The 20,013-nt window shown below is 38.0% G+C and overlaps 1 long non-coding RNA gene across 2 annotated transcripts in view; it reads right to left on the bottom strand.

Moving 5' to 3' along the window:
- The window catches only part of LOC145723112 (uncharacterized), a 196,006-nt gene that overhangs the window by 6,065 nt on the left and 169,928 nt on the right, over positions 1–20,013 (bottom strand). For both annotated transcript variants that reach the window (XR_014147958.1, XR_014147956.1), the window contains one exon: positions 17,818–17,906. This is a non-coding gene — a long non-coding RNA (uncharacterized LOC145723112). The remainder of the gene's footprint in view (positions 1–17,817; positions 17,907–20,013) is intronic.

Here is a 20,013-nt window from a genome sequence, read left to right as displayed (position 1 = left end):
TACGAAGTTGGACCCTTGTTTAACTGAACCCTGAGGCATCATGATAAGGTTGTTTCTCAAGAAATTTGAGTTGTTGGTTGCTGCCCCATCTATTAACAGGAGTGAAAGACTGTGGTTGATAAGTAGGCTATTACCAGTCCCAAACCTGTTACATAGGTCAGGGGTCAAACAAAATTGAAAACCTCAATGTAGGGGAACTGCATCTATGACTCTCTCTTCCATATCTGGAATGACTTTGGCGCTATGATCACTCCAGTTGCTGAAAATAAAAGGCTCCAAGCTATGATCCCACCCACCTCTTTGTCCCCAGGGTTAGTCATAGGCCTGTACTACAGGCTGATGCTCCCTATTATTAGTTCTAGAATAAGTCATCCAGTACATTTATTCCCCCAGGCCTTAGTATAAACTACTTTTCATGCAAAGGCCAATCCCCAGCAAGAACTCTCACTGCCTTCCCACTGAAGGACATATACAATTTAAAAGCGTGTTAAGGAGACCATAAATATTCTAGAGCTATGGAAAGACTCTCAGGACCATGTAAGGTTTTCCAAATATTTGTGATTTGGAAAGTCTGGGGTCAACCAAATATTCCTAAGTCAAGGACAAGCCCCAGGACTCAGCCTTCTGTCTAGGTGTGAATTTAGTGGCTAAGAGCGTAGGTAGTCCTGGGTTCATATCAACAGCCACTAACTAGCTATGCAGTCTGTGGCAAGATATCTGCCCCTCTATGCCCTTACTCTATAAAACGTTTGTATGGTTATCATGGAGATTTACAGGTTAATGAATAAATGAAAGCAAGCGCTCAGCTCAGCATTCAGGAAGAGTTTGCTATTATTATGCTGTTCTAGGTGCAATTTTATTCTGTGCCGGCTTTCAACTCCAGAGTGAATGTCATCTAAAGCCATTTATTTCAAATCAATATTCACAACACATAACTGGGTAGTAAAGATAAACAAAATTCACATTAATGAAGAATAGAACAGAACACATTAAAGATCACCATATAAAATAAGCATGAGTAGTTGTTGATGCCTGTAGTTGACAATATTGTATTGTTTGCTTAAAAATGTGTTAAAAGGGTAAATCTCATGTTAAATGTTCATACTACAATAAAAAAAGAGAAAAAATTAATAAAAATAAATAAGATTTGGAGCGCCTGGGTGGCTCAGTCATTCAGCGTCTGTCTTCGGCTCAGGTCATGATCCCAGGGTTCTGGGATCGAGCCCCGCATCGGGCTCAGCGGGAAACCTGCTTCTCCCACTTCCCCTCCCCCTGCTTGTGTTCCCTCTCTCGCTGTGTCTCTCTCTGTCAAATAAATAAATAAAATCTTTAAAAAAATAAGATTTTAAAATAATAAATTCAGTTTCTCGGGAAAAAATAAGCATGAATATTCATTCTTCCATGAAAATTTGTTTCAGATTATATATTTGGATGGAATATATATGTGTGTGTGTGTATACATGCATATGTATATACCTATCTCCTGGTGTAAGGTGTATTCCTTAATGTGAATCATATCCAAAAAGCTAGAGAAGCACTGATCTAAAGTCTACGCTGTTAAATTAATTTGTTTAGTCTGATAGAATGAACCTCTGTTCTTAGTGGAAAGGGGAAAGTTCATCATGCAAAATACCAAATGGCCCAGCAGTTTTCATTTTGGTTTTGTTGAATTAAATTTGCTGGTAATGTGGTGATTAAAAAAAAATGGAAGAGGCTATATGTAGGAATTATGTTAAGTGATTTAGCTTTACATGAGCCAATGGCTTCACAAGATTGGCTCAGGGTCTGTGAGTTCATTGTGTAAAATCAGGTATTTGGGGCCAAATATACCCCTTCCAAGATGAAAGCATGAAGCCATAAATCACATTACGTCGGGGATTCGGTGCGGTTGCGCTAGGCTGCACTGTTGACATGTGGGCAGATATACGGTTGGTGAATAAAAAACGTTCTAAAAAATAAACAGAACAAACAAATCCTTCCTCTTCTTCTGCATCTTTGTCCTCACGAATGTGTTGTATATAATACAGTAGTTTGGCTTTTAAACATTAGCTTCAACGGGTTTGTGTTAACTGTATCAAACAGATGAAGGGGATTCCTAATGAAGTGGCTAAAACTGATTGCATAAACATTCTTGGTAACTAATGAAAACAGTCCAAGAGTCTAGGGACCTGATTCTTTCACCTTTCCCAGCTCCAGGGAATTAAGGTCTCACATAACATGGGTTTCGTTCAGTGTTTTCCACTCCAACAGAAGTTTTCTTTGTAAGACTCCTTCAAGTAGCATACCAATGGGGCTAAGGAATGACTTTTAAAAGATCTGTTCTGTTTTTTTCCCAGATTTTTCAAATATATTAGCTTTGGTTTCAGCTCATCTTTCCCACAGAAAAAAGTGGGGGGAAAAAGTGCTTGTTTTCATCTGGCCTGGACTATGATGTTTTCCTTCAGTACAGAGAGAAGTTGAGAGGCCATGTGTCTGGGTCACAAAGATAGATCTCAGCTGTGTTTTTCAATGTGCAGGTAGGTGGTCTCAGCCTTCTTGGCAGAACACAGTAGTCATATAATAAAATGACTCCAGGGACAAAGTGCCTTTGTCAACCTGCCATCAAAGACAGTGATTCTTTCTCTCCTAATATAACAAACCTTCAGAAAACCTCAAATCCTGTAGGGTTAAGACTTCCGAACGGGTCCCTCCTTGAAAACAACAACAACAACAAATAAAAAAGATTCCTTAAGATGTGTACAGATCACATCAGTGAAACGTGAACTGTACCCGAGTTATGGAAATATCACGTGAACAACACAAGAAGCACACCCGTGATCCACAGCTTTGGTGTGCAGGCTGTTGAGAGAATCACATGTCAGCCACATAAACTCTATTATAAAGCACTAGAACCACACAAGCTAGGTTATATTAGGCAACTGATAAGGAGTAAACTTCTGCTCATCATTCCATTCATAGGAATGAAGCCATGACAATGTTGTGATCAATTCAATTAGATAGGCCACACTTGCCTGAAGAAATCTTTTATATGATTTATATATTTAGAGATCTCGGACTACACAAATTATGGCCCTATAAACTGTTAGTGGCTTGGTGAAGGTATTTAGAAGTCTTAACTAGCTCCACAGGGAATAACCAACTGATTAGCAGATTTTTATGATAATGTGTTTCTTTCATCTTGTTTACTTCAGCTCCATTTCCCTGCATTATTTTTATATGTGGCAAAAAAAAAGCAAATAAACCAGGTACTGAACTCTCAGTTCCTTTGGCATTCGTGCATAAATGCTCAATAAAGGGCACGATGGAACTGAGTTGCAATTTGGGATGCAACTATAAAAAGAAATATTCCCTCTCCCAAGTCTAGGAGGGAAGACAGATTGAAAGGTGACGCAAATAACATTTTCAGGTGCTTATATAAGGGGTGGGCTTAACTCGTATTTCTTATGGATGCTTCTGTAGCCTAGTTAAAAGAAGCATACAACCAGAGTAGAAGTTTCTGGGTTAAATAACCCCAAGAGCGTAAAGCATTATTTGCCATGGTAGTGAGGGGTCACTATTCAAATATAGCATCTTTATACGAGATTACTACTATTATCTGTGTCTTCATAGTCATATTTTTGCTTCCACAATATATTGTGATTTTAATCATTTTATGACCAAACTTTGTCATATCAATGGCTTAAATTTACATATCACCTAAACGTCTTAAATACTACTACTATTTATACTTGCACTAGTTTCTTAAATGGCAATTCAGTCTACATTTCATATTAGGAAGAGAATAAAATTAATGAAGAATAGGTTATGAGTTCAATCCCTGGCAATCTAATTTCACATACTTCTCCTCCAAGGCCAGAGAAAGCAGCTTTGTCCCGGCTAGTCTTCTCACAGCTGTCCTTGGCCCCACAGTAGATTGGGTAGGGAATCAAAATAGAGTTCTATCACCAATGCTGAGCGCACTACTGAAATCCTAGGACTTGGAGACAGTAGGTTCTAAATAAGAACATTTTCATTTCTTTTCATTGATTATCAACAATCTAACGGAGTCAAAGATGCTGAGCCAAAACCACAGAGGCAAGATATGCCTATATAATTTCTAACTGAAGAAACAGCTTCAGTTTCCATAGCAGGAAAAAATGCAAGTATTACATGAATCTCTGAGAATCTTAGTATTTGGAGGCAAAATGGAGTTTTGCTCCACCTCCACATAAACTGTTATTGGTACTTTTACTGTTTAGTGTTTTGTTCAGTGTGTTTTTCAGGGGTTCCAGTGATAAGCTTGTCTTAATGGGATTCCATGATCTGAGAGATCTCATCAATAGGAAGTTTATTCTAGTGTGGTTCTTATGTTTTTAACCAGACATTTTTGAGGTCTTGATGAAATCCAACTATTTCTGTGTGGACCACATGAATTTTATGGGAGTCATTCCAGTTATTTTTATTTAGGGAGGAACCTGCCAGGAATTTCTTTTACCACAGAGCAGACACTTTTTGTGATTATTATTTGTTCTTTGTAGAATACTGATAGAGTTTTTGATGTGTTAAAAGTCCAACAGAGCTGAGAATTTAAAGGTCATAAAGGAGAATTTGAAGAGAATTTAAAGGTTTATGGAAGAGAAAATAGTTTCTAGCATGGCAATTGACAAAATGAAAAATGATAATTATAAGTTTGGGTCTCATGATTCACTGCTATTTATATAGATACTTCAATTATTTTAACTATATTGATTGGTAAATTCGGTAAAAAAATCAATAAATTCATGAAAATAATTATTCATACTGGTAGTTTAATCCCTCACAGATGAAATATTGATTTATTTGACAATTCATTTTTCACTTTTCTATTATTTGACTTTTTGGAGCTAAGAATTAATCTAGAGTGGTGAGGAAAAGTCAAATCTAAATGGAAAACATCCTAATTGTATTTTGATAAGTTTATTGAACATAGAGGGTAAAACATAAAGATATCAGGGCAGGAAATAGCATTGACAGCTCTTTGTAGAGAAGTAATGGAATAGTATGGAGGACACTATATTATTCATATTGTTTAATCATAAAAGAATAAATAACAGGAAGGAAAAATAGAATTAAAAAATTTCTTTCATCATGGTTTTTTCTAATCTCACATTAACCTTAGCTCTCATATTCATCTCTTCAGAGACCTGCAAATGTCCTACTTATTTTTCTTTATCCCTTAGGTTTTTTGTTCTCTCTGCCAAAAATGCTTCTCCTTCCCCTCTGGTCAATATCTAACGCACTCTTCAAGTCCTCGTCCTTCATAATACCTCCCTTGACTACTCTTATCCACCCTGATCTCAACCTTTACTTCCATGAACCAGAATTCTCCAAAATAGAAGAATTGAAGCATTTGTCTTACAACTTTAGTAGATTGCAAGTGTTTAGTGAAACAAAGCCTTGGTTATCTAACAATAAACCAGCTCACTAGTCCCAAGAAGTATTAAAAAAACCCCACAACAATCAAAAAACTAATGTGATAAAAAGCAAGGGAAGACATAATAACAAAGGAAAGACAGAGAGCAGGAAAGGTGCTGGCAGTGAATAGATAAACTAAACATGTGGCTCAAGTGAAAATATAGCTTAAAAGAGGCAATGACCCAGCATGTCTAGCAAACAAAAAATTATGAGACATGCAAAGAAACTGGAAGATATAATCCAAAATCAAAAGAAGAATCAGTCAATAAAAGAAGACTCACAGATATCAAGGTGAGACCTTTCATCAGAAAAATGGAAACTATAAGAGGGAAATAAATGAAAATTATAGAATGGAAACCACAGTATCAGAAATGAATTCATGTGATGGGCTTAATAGTAGACTGGACACTGCTGAAAAAGGATCAGTGAACTTGAATTTAAAGATAGACCAATAACATTTATGTACACTGAGGCACCAAGAAAAAATAATGCAAAAAGAAAAAGAAAGAAAAGAAAAAAAGCCATAAACTGACCAGTGTCTGAGATCTGTGGTACTTAACAGATTCAAGTTTAGTGAACCCCAGGCAAGACAAATATAAAGGAAACCAAAACTAAGTACACCATAGTCAATCTGCTAAATGTTAAGGATAAAGTGGTCTTGATAGATTACATTCCAGGAAATATCAGTAAGAATAAGAAAGGCTGAGTTCTCACCACAACACGTACCCTCCCCAATGTCCATCACCCAGCCCCCCAATCCTCCCAGCCCTCTCCCCTCCAGCAACCGTCAGTTTGTTTCCTGAGATTAAGAGTCTCTTACGGTTTGCCTCCCTCTCTGGTTTTGTCTTGTTTCATTTTTTCCTCTCTTCCCCTATGATACTCTGCCTTGTTTCTTAAATTCCGCATATCAGTGAGATCATATGATAATTGTCTTTCTCTGATTGACTTATTTTGCTTGGCATAATACCCTCTAGTTCCATCCAGGTCATTGCAAATGGCAAGATTTCATTTTTTTGTTGGCTGCATAATATTCCATTGTGTATGTGTGTGTGTGTGTGTGTGTGTGTGTGTGTATACCACTTCTTTTTCCATTCATCTGTCGATGGACATCTGGGCTCTTTCCATAGTTTGGCTAAGGTGGACATTGTTGCTATAAACATTGGGGTGCAGGTGCCCCTTTGGATCACTACATTCGTGCCTTTGGGGTAAATACCCAGTAGTGCAATTGGTAGGTCATAGAGTAGCTCTATTTTCAACTCTTTGAGGAAACTCCATACTATTTTCCAGAGTGGCTGCACCAGTTTGCATTCCCTTTCATGTTCATCCTTTTGCATCTGCTGATGCATGTACCATTTGCTACCCCTCATGACCCCCTGGAGCCATACCATAAGCCCCTGGATTGACCCCTGGATAGATTCTAACTGCCACACAGCCCGCCACCCCATTTCAGCAGGAAGCAGCCAGAGTGGTCATTGTCCCATTCCCTAATTCCTTAATGGCAATTAGGGTTACTATTCCAGGGGGAGGAATGAGTAAGGGACAGGTGGGGCTACGTAGGGAGAGATAGATAGGGGGCTAGGTGATCAGGCTCACAGAAGTCCCAAAAATGTGGAGGTGTGGGGAAACCAGATATAAGGGGACAAATCAGACCACCCTGCCCTAGGCATATGGTGAGGGGTGGGGGACTGCTGCCCTCCCCTAGGTGTGTGGGGTGGGGGACCGCATGATAATCACCTGTGACCAACAAAGAATAACCAGCCCCTAAAAAGGAAGTAAGCCATTGAAGGTGTTACCAATAGAGATTTAAGTTCCCTGGTTAGCTTTCTATAAAAGACCAACCCTCAAGGCCCCTTTGGTAACCCTGTCCCAACCCTGTTGGGACCCCTCTCATCCTTGAGAGCTTTTTCTATATCTTCACTTAATAAACTTCTTACTCTCTCTCTCTCTCTCTCTCTCTCTCACACACACACACACACACACACACAAAGAAAGAAAGGCTGAATTCTCATTAGAAACAACAGAGGCCAGAATACAGAAAGATGACTTTAAAGGACTGAAAGGAAAAAAAGATAATATCATATTAAAGCTGACCAAAGAAAAATCAATGCTGAGAGAATTCATTTTCAGCAAATCTGAACTACAAGAAACACCAGGAGTTCTTCTGTAGAAAGGAAGGTGATACTTATAAAAACTGTTTGGCAGGTATAAATAAGGAGTATCAGAAAGGAAACCATCCACAAATCATCAGAAGAATGATAAACAGAAGCCAATCTATCTTCAGTGTAGCTTTGAGACATCTTGAAACCTCAGGAACACACACACACATACGCATGCACACACAGAGAAAGAAAGGGAAAAAAAAGAAAAAAGAGAAAAGGAAGGCTACCAAAATAGAGCTCAAATAAGGGTATGTAATGATGGAGGAAAGGAATGACCCAACATTCAGTCAATGCTGCTGGACCAACTTTCCCTAACAAGTAGCACATAAGATGGTTTCCAAATAAAAACCTTCTATTTACAACCATGGGAATGCTGTATAGACTCCTCTGTGGAGTTTCCATGGACTCCATTTGAGACTAAGTCTTAAGAGCTGGGAAGTCTGAGATGCAAGGGAAATCACATAAACAAGCCACATTGACTATTTCCAACATGACTCCCCATAAACTAACCTTAGCCTAGCATGTAGAATGATCTTTTAGTCTGTCACCCAACTTCCACTTATATTCCTCTATAAACTAATCTCAGTATAGTATCCAGAGGGATCCTTTGAAAACTTAAATCAGATGATGATAATCCCATTTAAAACCCATTGTGACTTCTCATCTCAGTCAAACCCAAAGCCAAAGCCTTACCAAAGTTTATAAGGTCCTCTTTCGTGTGACTCTCATAACCTCTCTGAAGCTCTCCCCGCCCTTCTGAGGCTTCCTTTATACTTCTCCAAGTTTTTTTTTTTTTCTCCTCCATTTGAAAAGTTAGCTAATCTTGCCCAAATTCTATGAAAGTAATTTTCACAATTATTTATATGTACATAACTTATGAAGAGATGTTTGCAACATTTCTTCATGATTATCTCCAGATATATGGCTATCCTGAGTTATGCATAAAGATGCTCATCCAAAAATCATTTGCTGGATTTCTTAGATAGGAAAGGCAAAATGGCAACAGTGTTACCCAAGATTTTGTGATGTTTCTGATGAATTTAGAAAGTGGAAAAGAATCACAGAAAGAAAATGTAAATATTAGGTCAACCACCCTAATGGGTACTTACCGTAATATGATGATGTCAATGAAGCACAGGTGAAGTGATTTGGATTTTTAACATTCTTTCCCAGCCTGAATGAATTCATCTCTGATTTGTAAAATTTGTCTTCGATTTCCATTTATGGAAATATTTTTCATCTTTCAGGGTCCTCTGAGACCTGATATTTTCTTTTTTTTTTTTAAATATTTTATTTATTTATTTGACAGAGAGACACAGCGAGGGAGGGAACACAAGCAGGGGGAGCGGGAGAGGGAGAAGCAGGCTTCCCGCAGAGCAGGGAGCCGGATGCGGGGCTCGATCCCAGGACCCCGGGATCATGACCTGAGCCGAAGGCAGACGCTTAATGACTGAGCCACCCAGGCGCCCCGAGACCTGATATTTTCAATCCCACGTTCTGGGTTTGGTTCTGGGAAGAGCACTTCAACAGAATTATCATTTCTGTGGAATATCAGAGGTTTATTGTCTTAAATTTTGGAGCAAATTTTAGCAGCTGTGTTTCATTAAGAGCCCTAACCCAAGACAGTGTTCAACTACAGAAATACATAAATCTCCCTCATTTCTTACTTTACTTCTAAGGAAGAAACCTCAAGCTTCATGTAATAATATATATTTTTTCTAAATATATGTTTTTGATCAGCTTCTTTGACCTCAATAAAGCATCTTAACGGGCGGCTTGATAATGAGGTGTGAGGGAAACCATTGCTGTCCCCAAGCACATGAAGTGTCTGGCTTGTCCATGGGGCTACCCTTGCTCCTCTTTTGTAGGGCCTGCTGGCTGCCATTTTGTTTGCTTGATACTTGAGTTCAGAAAGTCAATAGAAATGTTATATAGTAAGGACATAAGGAAAACACAACCTTGGGGAAGGATTACTGTTAATCTTTGGCATGAGAAATCAATTAAAACTCTATTCTTAAATTAATTTTATGCCTTATGCAAGTTATCTGTTGGCATTATAAGAATATTTCCTAGTGGCTAAGGATTGACTGGATGGGAAGACATGATCGGTAGATCAAAGTCAGGAGCAGGGTGATATGCTAAGTGAAACTGTACCAGAATTTCTCTTTGGTATAACTATACTCAAATAATTATACATTTGATTCCTTACTTAAAGAGCTCTTTTTCTTTTATTTTTCTTGTCTCTTCCCACTTCAGCCTTTTTCTCCATATTTCTCATGCTATCCAAAAGACTACTTCCTTATTTCCATTTTCTCCACCAAAAGAAAAAATGAGCAACTGTCTTAAATCAGTTTTCTTAAATCATTTTATAATAGGTTCACTTTTCCCCTTGCAGGAAGTAAAAATACTGTACTTGATCAAGAGAGATATGTATTAGAAAAATATCTGACCATTCTTGGCTGCTCTTATTTGGGAATTCTTATTTTTTTCTGTGTCACTTAAAGGGCAAACCCAATCTTTTGGGGGAAGTAATAGATCCCCATTAATTGTATTTAGTTATTTAGTTATTTGGGATGTAGAATTTTTTTTTTTAAGATTTTATTATTTATTTGTCAGAGAGAGAGAGAGCATAAGCAGGGGGAGTGGCAGGCAGAGGGAGAAGCAGGCTCCCCGCTGAGCAAGGAGCCCAATGCAGGGCTCGATCCCAGGACCCTGGGATCATGACCTGAGCTGAAGGCAGACACTTAACTGACTGAGCCACCCAGGTGTCCCACTGGGAAGAAGCATTTATAAAGCATTTGGCATCCTCTTCAAAAAAATTTTACTTTCTATGTGGTTCAGAAGTTTGAGTATCTGGATCTCATTGAGAAATCAGGTAATGTCAAATGAACTCATAAGAACATTAGCAGGTAATTCCTGCTCTGCCACCAGCTATGTGAATCTGAGCAATTTAGTTAAACTTTCTAGGCCTTGACTTTAAAATAAGAACTTTTGACTACATGTCTAAGGTCATGCTGGGTTCTAGTTTATATAATCCTGAATACAGAGAGACAGGTCAGTTTATGGAAGAAAAGGGGCTTCAAATTATTATGTGGTGCTTTTGGACTATATGCTTTTCTAATTTGCAACAGGTAACCTCTGGACCATGTCTTAATTTTTCCCCTTAGGAGAAATTAGAATAATAATATTGACTTCAGGGGTGCCTGGGTGGCTCAGTCGGTTAAGTATCCAACTCAGTTTCAGCTCAGGTCATGATCTCAGGGTCATGAGATCGAGCCCTGCCTTGGGCTCTGTGCCGGGCGGGGAGCCTGCTTAAGATTCTCCCTCTCCCTCCACTCCTCCCTTCCCCCGTCACATGCTCTCTCTCTCAAAAAAAAAAAAAAAAAAAAACCTCAGAGGGGTTTCCCTTCCTGCAGGTACCCTTTGATAATGTATAAATAATATAACATGCAGTTGACAATCGACCTTAAAGGCAAATGGAAAAATAAATTTTGATATAAATATATATATATATATTACATTTTGCAGCATAGCAGAAAAAATATATTAAGTCACATTGGCCCAGTGTTCTCACATTGCACTTTTCTCTGATAGGAAATTCTTGGTAAGGGATATGTTGTAGGAAACATTCAGCTCTCACTGAGATGTCAATGCATTGGAATTTCATTTCCTAAAGAATCCCACAGAGAAGGCAGCGTGTGGGGGCTGCTCTGTGTGGCAGACGTTGCAATACCATTTACCCCAGAGAACCTTCTCAGGCTCACAATGATAGAAGAGCACTGGGGTAGGTCTCACAAGAAACTGTAAACAACTGCCAAGAGTTAAGAAGACTGACCAAAGTTCATGACTGAGATGAGCGTGTGGTAATACCTTTGGCCCTTTTCTTGGCAATTCTTTAATCAAGGTCAGATGCTTGTGGAAAAATATTCCACTTTTCAGATGACTCCAGGAACCCACCAAGTGACATAATAGTGAGGGCCATCCTATTGTGTATCTGTGTTTCCCTTTCTCTGATTTCTTATTCATTTCATAAAAATTCCTGCCCATTACATCTTTTGGGTCATTTGGCTCAATTTACTGCCTTACATGACATCTGCATCTTGTAAACCTTTCCCGAGTTGTACGTTTTCAGTTTAAACATGTTCGTGACAGTTTTACTGTCATAAGATGAACTTGTTTGTGCTGGTGTTTGCCAATTCACAGATGTCTTATTTATAGGATACGAGAGGGCGTTTTTCTCCATTTAGAACACACAGCTCATGAACCTTCACAGTCTTAAAATTCTCCTCACCCATGAAAGCTATGAGGACAGCACTGATCCAAGATTAAACAAACTTCGATTGGTCAAAATCCAGAACAATGGATTAGTGAATATTTAGACAAGAAATTCTACTGCTCAAACCTATATCTTAATCCTCCACGTCTTTTAATAATTTGAGTGGCATTGTGGATTATGCAATGCATGTTCTTCTTACAGTTTGCTGAGATATATTTTACATGATTGCTTTTAGTGGAAGCTGATTATCAAATAGTGAAACAGGCAAGGGGCTTATTTCCAGTGGAGTAAGAGATCAGTGTTTACTTGCATCAGAAGTGCACTCATTGATTCAATGGGGCATGTTTGTTTATTGCTTACTATAATACCAAGCACTGTTGGTTCTTAGGGCACAATGATAATCAATTCAGACACGATCTTTGCTCTCACTAATCTCAGACAAGAATAAGTGGACAATTATAATACAATATGTGAACTGCTAGGATGAGGCAGTACCTAGAAGGGATGCCCAACCCAGACTATGAGGTTGGAAAAGGCTTCCCTGAAGGCATAAAATCTTAATTGAGACCTGGAAAGTGATCTGATGGGAACCAAGTTTTCTGGTTACCTACTGTTGCATCACAATTGACCCCCAAACTTAGAGGCTTTATGCAAGAGGCTTTATTATATGCTTCAGTTTTATGGGTAAGGAATCTGGGCAGGGCTTAGCAGAGAGATTCCTGGGCTCTCTGTGATACTCAGTGTGTTATGCTCCAACCCCTATCACAACTGGAGCACTTTTTTTTTTTTTTTTCATAACAGCTCAAGGCTCACCGAAGAGTGAGACCCTAAGAGATGGAATCAGTAAGACTTTCCCTGACCAAGGCTCATCTACCCTATAGCATCACTTCTTCAACATCATGTTGTTTCCTAATAAGTCATAGGGAATGTCCAGATTCAAGGGGAAGCTATACCAAGGTGATGAGTAAAAGGAAGCAAGGTTCTCTGGGGAGCCATCTATGGAGACCAGCTACCTCAGCAGGTGATGGGGAAAAGAGGAGAAACTGAGTCTCAGGCAAGAAGAACATGGCTTTTTTGAGGAATTAGAGAGCTTAGCTGCTCTACACTCTGTGGCAGTGAAACACATGTTATTTGCCTCCTTTTCTCTTTATCCAGTATAAATTACACTTGGCATTTGGGAGTTACTATTTGTAAGATTTTTTTGTAATATACCTAACCATTTTTCTCCTTAGAAGCCTGCACAGCTTCCAATTTCCCAGAGGGAGGAAAAAAACATGAAAGTCACTGGCCATGATCTGTTGCCATTTGACCCTCGTTCGAATGGCTCAGAAATCTTTGAACTACTCAAACCCAGTATATCAAGCCTAGTTTGACCTACAGAGCAAATATTTTCTGTTATGACAAGAAAGGACTGTATAGCTTGTATGTGACACCCTTGTCAACATAATGAGTTAATACTAACTGGTCTCTATCATCATCCCATACTATGCTACCTCTTTTTATAATATGTAATATGAAGTCCTTTTCTTAATTTGAGGCAAGCCTCTAATCTTATCCATTTATTCTGCTGATTAATCTCTTTTCTATTCCCCCTGGTAGTCAAGGCCAAGAGAAAATTGGTCAAAGATCTGAGAAAGCTGAGAGGGAGATATTCCAAACACCATGATTTTTAAAAATAAGGCAAACCTAACCTGTCAAATAACTCATGTGAGATCACCTATTGTTTATTGCTAATGAAAGTGAAGGCAGGGTGTTACCTTCATGTCTAATACTTTGCATTTTTAAGTATAAACCACCCCCTCTTACCACAGATTTTAGGGCCTCAAGGCAAGCAATTTCTAGTTTGCAAAATAAAACTACAACCACTTGATTGTGTCATAAATGGCTTAATCAAAGACAGACAAAATTTTTTTTCTCTTCTTCTTCTGGGTAGACCTCTATTTGAGTTGCTTGCACATTAAATCCACAGTTTATGTAGGAAATAACTTCTTACCTCACAGGCCAAGAATTTTTTTGGTTGTTTTTTTTTTTTTTAAGTTTAAACAGAACATAAGGTTTTGAGATATAGAGGTCATCTTTACTCACCCGTGTTTCAAATACTCAGCACAGTATTCCTGTGAAACTGTGCATCAATTTCTTTTTCTCTATGTTAGAAAAATGTGTTTACAATTCCTTTGTAAAGAGTGCATCCTGTCTATCACAAGGCCTTTGGTTGAGTCTAAGGCGCTGGTGGAGAGAAAGACCATTGTAGGTTCCCCAGTGGAGGAGAGACAGAAGAACATTTTCGGAACCCACCTGACTAATGTTCAAATTGAAGTTTGAATGGATGTGACTAAACTTCTCTATCTTCCTTCTATTCCTTCTATTCTTCAGCAACATTTACTATACTCTTACAAGCCAGGGTTGAATGGGTAATTTTTTAGAAATTAAGAATGGATCTGGTTTCATGTCTTGGTTGCCATATTGCAGACAAGACATGTATGGCATGATTGCAGAAGTCCAGAGATGGAGTGGCTTTGAGAGTGAGAGCCCTTTGGACATTTGCAGAAATCTTGAGGGAGGGTTTTGGACTTCTATGGGCATAAATGAATGTATAAGTCAATCTTACTAAGGTCTTAATGGGGTGGAGTGTCACCGGACACCTTTGTTAAATGAAGATGGAGATAATAATAGAAACTATATGAGACCATTTATAAATTGTGACATCTTACAGAAAAGAAAAGTAGTATTATTTTTATAATACAATTTCAATATGTGATTAACATTCTTATCTCTAATGGGTTTATGAAAACGAAAAAGAAAGAGAAAAAAGTCACTATGAAGAATGGTGCATTTCTACAAAGAAAATACTAGGTATGACAGACCCATTAGGAATTAGTCTCTCTATTTGGTAAGCAATATTTTAAATTTAATAGACACAATACTCTTTCTGTCAGTTAAGAACAGGCCTAAACAGTGTCATCAATCTTCGGTATTTGTTAATGAATATTGTTTCACATGTAGGTGTCAAAATGAAATGCCTAATATGAAAATAAAATCAAACAATTTAATGTATCTTTCTGTGACAACATGAGTTGTACCTGAAATTACATTTAATAGGAAGAAATCCCTTTTTTTTTTTGAGCAGAGAAACAGCCTCATGGGATTTTGGAACAATATATTTAAGCCATTTATATCAATGTATCTATTTTAAAATTATGTATCTTTTTCTTTTAAAGGTTTTATTTACTTATTTGAGAGACAGAGAGCATGAGCAGGGGAGGAGCAGAGGGGGAGGAGGGACAAGCAGACTCCCCGCTGAGTACAGATCCCAATGTGGGGTTGATCCCAGGACCCTGAGATCACCACCTGAGCTGAAATCAAGAGTCGGTCAGATGCTCAACTGACTGAGCCACCCAGGTGCCCCAAGATTATGTATCTTCTAGCTGATTATTGTCAAATTTGACAGACACGATTAGAAAATAACAATAGTATCTTGGTTAAAGGCATTTTTCACTATAGTTAAGAAAATAAAATGCCCATATTTTGATGTTAGCATAATAGTATTAGTACAATACACTGACCACTAGATGGAGACAAGCCCTCCTAACTTCACCTATGATCGTTTTCTTACTGTGAGTAGAAACCGGAAACAAAGGATTAGGTTCATGCAGTACTGGATGCTCAGAATCATCACAGATAGAGGTATTTTAGGCTTCATTTACCCTCAACATCACAGGTCTCAGGAGCTGTGGAATGTTTATACAAAAATTTTCTATCATTAGAAGTAATTTCCAAACTACAATGACAATTATAAAAGCAGGTCCCCTTTCTTTTTCTAACTATACTTTATCAAGATCTTCAGAATTCACTGGTTTTGTTTGTTTTGAGGTTTTGTCAAATTGTTTTTGATTGATTAAACATCAAAAACAGTTGCTCAATCATTATATTATTAAGAAGATATCTGGTGTTCAAATTTCAAGCAATTGTTTGACATAAATATGAAGAGAATATTTAGGAAAAACTGACATGAATTCATACTCAGGTTCTTAAGTGATATTTCGTCACACGACGGAAACATTGAATAAAATCAAGATTCTAGTTACTACTTCACATTCTAGCATCATCCTTTCTCCACCCCTAACGAGCGTTCTATTTAGTGGTCCTCAAACTTGCTCACATGGTTTTGTAAAACTCTGTACACTCTCATGCATTATAAAGAGGATATCTGTATTTTTTCATTATTTTTGAAGAATGAGATTTCAGTGTATTGTAAAAAGTGGCATGAAATAAAAATTTTAGGTACTTTTATATTACTTCTTTTTAATATTCCAGTGAAATCTAAGGTTATAGCCATATGACCATAACCATCACCCATTTTTTTAAAAAAAGGCATGATCAAGCCTTTCCTGTGAATGTTCCTTTTTTCTCCCTAAATTCACATTTTCCCCCACCAAATATCCTAATATATTTTATGCTTGGAAGTCATCCAACACTCTACCATGTTTTTCTGGCACAAAAATATGTGTCTCTACGATTATATTTTCTATGTGTTTGTTATTTGTTTTTTATCTGAATCCTACCTACTAGAATGCAAACTTCATATGGATAGAAATTTCTTTTCTGTTTTGTCACTGCTGACTTCCTAGCACTTGAGACAGGACCCCATACAGAGTAGGTGCTGACTAAATATTTTTTTAATAAATGAAAGTGGAATTTAAAAGTTTTCAGCTTTTCTACGACCACAAGACTCTATGTTTTAAATGTTTTGTCTAAATTGAGTTATCATGACAATTATTATTAACCCTCAATTTTAAAAACAATATAAAATACATTAAAATGTTGGTAATTATTAAGACAAAAAGTAAAATGTTGTTAAAAATACAGTTCTCAGTGAGATGAATGAAGCTTTTCTTATTTTTATTAAGTCACATATCCCTGGAGGGAATATTACTTTTTTTAAAATTTAAACTCAATTAGCCAAAATATAGTATATCACTAGTTACAGATGTAGTGTTCAGCAATTCATCAGTTGCATATAACACCCAGTTCTCATCACATCACGTGCCCTCCTTAATGCCCATCACCCGGTCACCCCATCCCCCCTTTAGCAACCCGCAGTTTGTTTCTCAGAGTTAAGAGTCTCTCATGGTTTGTCTCCCCCTCTGATTTCTTCCTTTTTGCTAGAATGAAAGTTCAGTTTCGATTCTCTTTCATTTTTGAACTTTCACAGATGTAAACTAAAAAAACTTTAATCACATAAATAAAACTGTGAAGAGGACGTTTAGAGCACTGGCATTCACTTGTTGAACTACTCCCGACTTAAGTGCCAAATATCACCTCATTATCCATCACTGAAAGAATTTTAATGATCCATCACTTAATAGATTTATTGGGTTCTTCTTCAGTTTTGCTGGAAGTTGAGTGTTAAGACACCTGACTGCCAATATGATGCCACCCAAAGACACCAGTGTTCAGTGTCCTTTTGTTTGACGTCCTTGAAGTATGCCTTCCCTGGATGTGCTTTTTTTTTTTTATAACGTGAAAGTGGACAATCAAAAAAGAAAGGGGTACTCGTGATAGAAAAGGAAGAAGAATTTGGCCTTGTATGTTAGAATCATGCTACACTCTGAACCAAACATTTTTCTGAGCATTTTATTTATTTATTTATTTATATATTTTAAATTTATTTATTTTAGAGAGAGAGAGAGCGGGAGGCAGGGGCAGAGGGAGAAGGAGAGAGAATCTCAAACAGATTCCACGCTGAGCGGGGCTTGGACTCACAACCCTGAGACCACGACCTCAGCCGAAACCAAGAGTCAGACACTCAACTGACGGTGCCACCCACGTGCCCCTGTTCTGAGCATTTTAGATGCCAATACATTTCATCCTCAGAACAGCCTCATGAATCATTTTGATCTCCATCTTACAGCTGAGGAAATTGAGGCACAGAGAATTTAATACACTTACTCAAGATCATACAGGAAATAGCAAAGCCAAGATTCAATCCAGGTAGCTTGTGTTCAGAGCCCACACTCTTAATCGCTGTCATATGGCACCTGAAAAAAAAATTTTTTTTTAATTCATAACTATACTAGAAAAACAGAGAAAAACTCTCACTGACCAGAAACTACAGGGAATAACTGAAAGATGGAAAGCAAACATAAGTAGAACAACATTAGGTAGACCATGAGAGCAGAGCTAGAAGGGGTGGATGGGGAGAAGACAGAAGCTGGGGTAACTCTTAGGGTCATTAGTTAGTTGGGTCCAGTAGCGGGAGCATCTAGGAGGTCAGACTCCTGGTACATGGCTTCTTGGCTAGGCGGGATGTTCTGCATCCTGGAGGCATCAGTAGGTAGGAGCTTGGGTTAGAGAAATGAGGCAGAACTCCAAGTGGCTGGCAAAACCTAGGGGAAGTGGTGTGTCCTCACACCCAGAAGACTAGCTGCTGAAGTATTCCATGCAGTGGCACCTGTGTCTTCCAGGCCCTCTCTGTGCAAACAGGCTGCTGCACAAATTCTAGCAGCTCATCACAACCACTACCCCCTCCTTGGGTTGTGCAAACACACACAGCAGATAGTCTAATCAGAAATTTCAGCCATAAAATTGAGAGCACAATCTAGAATCACTGAACATTTAAGAATACAGTGAAATGGAGCCTACAGATTTGAGTGACCGAATAATTTATACCTGAAAACTGACGATTCTACAAATAAACATGAAGCACATAAAATAAATAATGAAACAGATCATGAAAATTAAAAATCTGGGGTGCCTGGGTGGCTCAGTCGGTTAAGCGACTGCCTTCGGCTCAGGTCATGATCCTGGGGTCCTGGGATCGAGTCCCGCATCGGGCTCCCTGCTCTGCGGGGAGCCTGCTTCTCCCTCTCCCACTCCCCCTGCTTGTGTTCCCTCTCTCGCTGTGTCTCTCTCTGTCAGATAAATAAATAAAATCTTTAAAAAGAAAAAAAAAAGAAAATTAAAAATCTGATCATAGAAATTAAAATTTGAGACCGTCAGGACTGGGAGATGAAATAAAACTGGTCACATGTTAATAATTATTAAAGATAAGTTAATGACAGATACATGGATTTCATTATAATATATTTCCTACTGTAATATGTTTGAAATTTTCCATGATAAGAGACTAAAAATCATTATCTTAAAAAAGCTAAACAGAAAAATCAACATGATGAAAGATCAAGCCAAGGGATTTTTACAGAACACACCACAAAAGATAAAGAAAATGAAACTTGTTTCATTTCTTAAGAAAAATTAAATGACATAAAAGGTAGATCTGGAAGTTGTGACATCATCTTATAGAAGTTACAGAAGAATGAAGGGTCACAACATACAAAGAATTAATGAAACTATAGGTTGAAAGGAATACCAAATTCTGGGTGGCTCAGTCGGTAAATCATCCAACTCTTGATCTCAGCTCAGCTCTTGATCTCAGGGTGGTGCGTTCAAACATGCATTGGGCACCATGCTGGGCGTGGAGCCTACTTAAAAAAAAGGGGGGACACCAAAGAGACAATAGACAGTGTTAAAATCAAACACAAATGAGAATTCCCTGAGCAGACAGAACCAGTTAGTCATACAAGCAAAGCTTAATTTAGTTTAGGTTACAAGACAAGTGATGTTAACTTGACCTGGGTCACTTCTTGGTTACGCTTCTGAAAATCATAAACAAAACTTAGTTACTCAAAATTGATATGAGATCACCACTAAACAATTCCCTTTCATTTAAGAAAATTCTAATATTGTAACTGTAAAAAATAAACACTGCCTTCCTACTCTGTAAGCTGCTTAATAACAATATACTTCCGAGCTTCATTCCATGTTTTACTTTGTGCGCTTCTGGTTTGCAAACTGTCTTTTTGGTGTGTGTACAGTACATTTTTACTAGTTTCTACTAGTTTCTACTTAAGTGATTTGTTGATTTCACTCCTGTTTTTTCATGAGCTTTTGACAATAGGTAGGTAGGTAGGTAGAGCTAGCCAGCTAGCTAGCTAGGTAGATAGATAAACTACCAGTGACACCAAAATTCCTTGTGTGGACATCACATAGTGAAATTTGTAAATGGCAACGTAAATGTAATGAGTAAATGGCAGAGGCGGAAGTCAAAGGTGTGTCAAATTTCAAAAGTATTCTTTCCGTGGCACC

The sequence above is a fragment of the Leptonychotes weddellii genome, chromosome 8, assembly GCF_054177405.1.
Source record: "Leptonychotes weddellii isolate Sample4059 chromosome 8, ASM5417740v2, whole genome shotgun sequence".
Taxonomy (NCBI): Eukaryota; Metazoa; Chordata; class Mammalia; order Carnivora; family Phocidae; genus Leptonychotes; species Leptonychotes weddellii.
The sequence above is the reverse complement of the archived record's forward strand: the minus strand, read 5'-3'. Positions and strand labels throughout refer to the sequence as shown.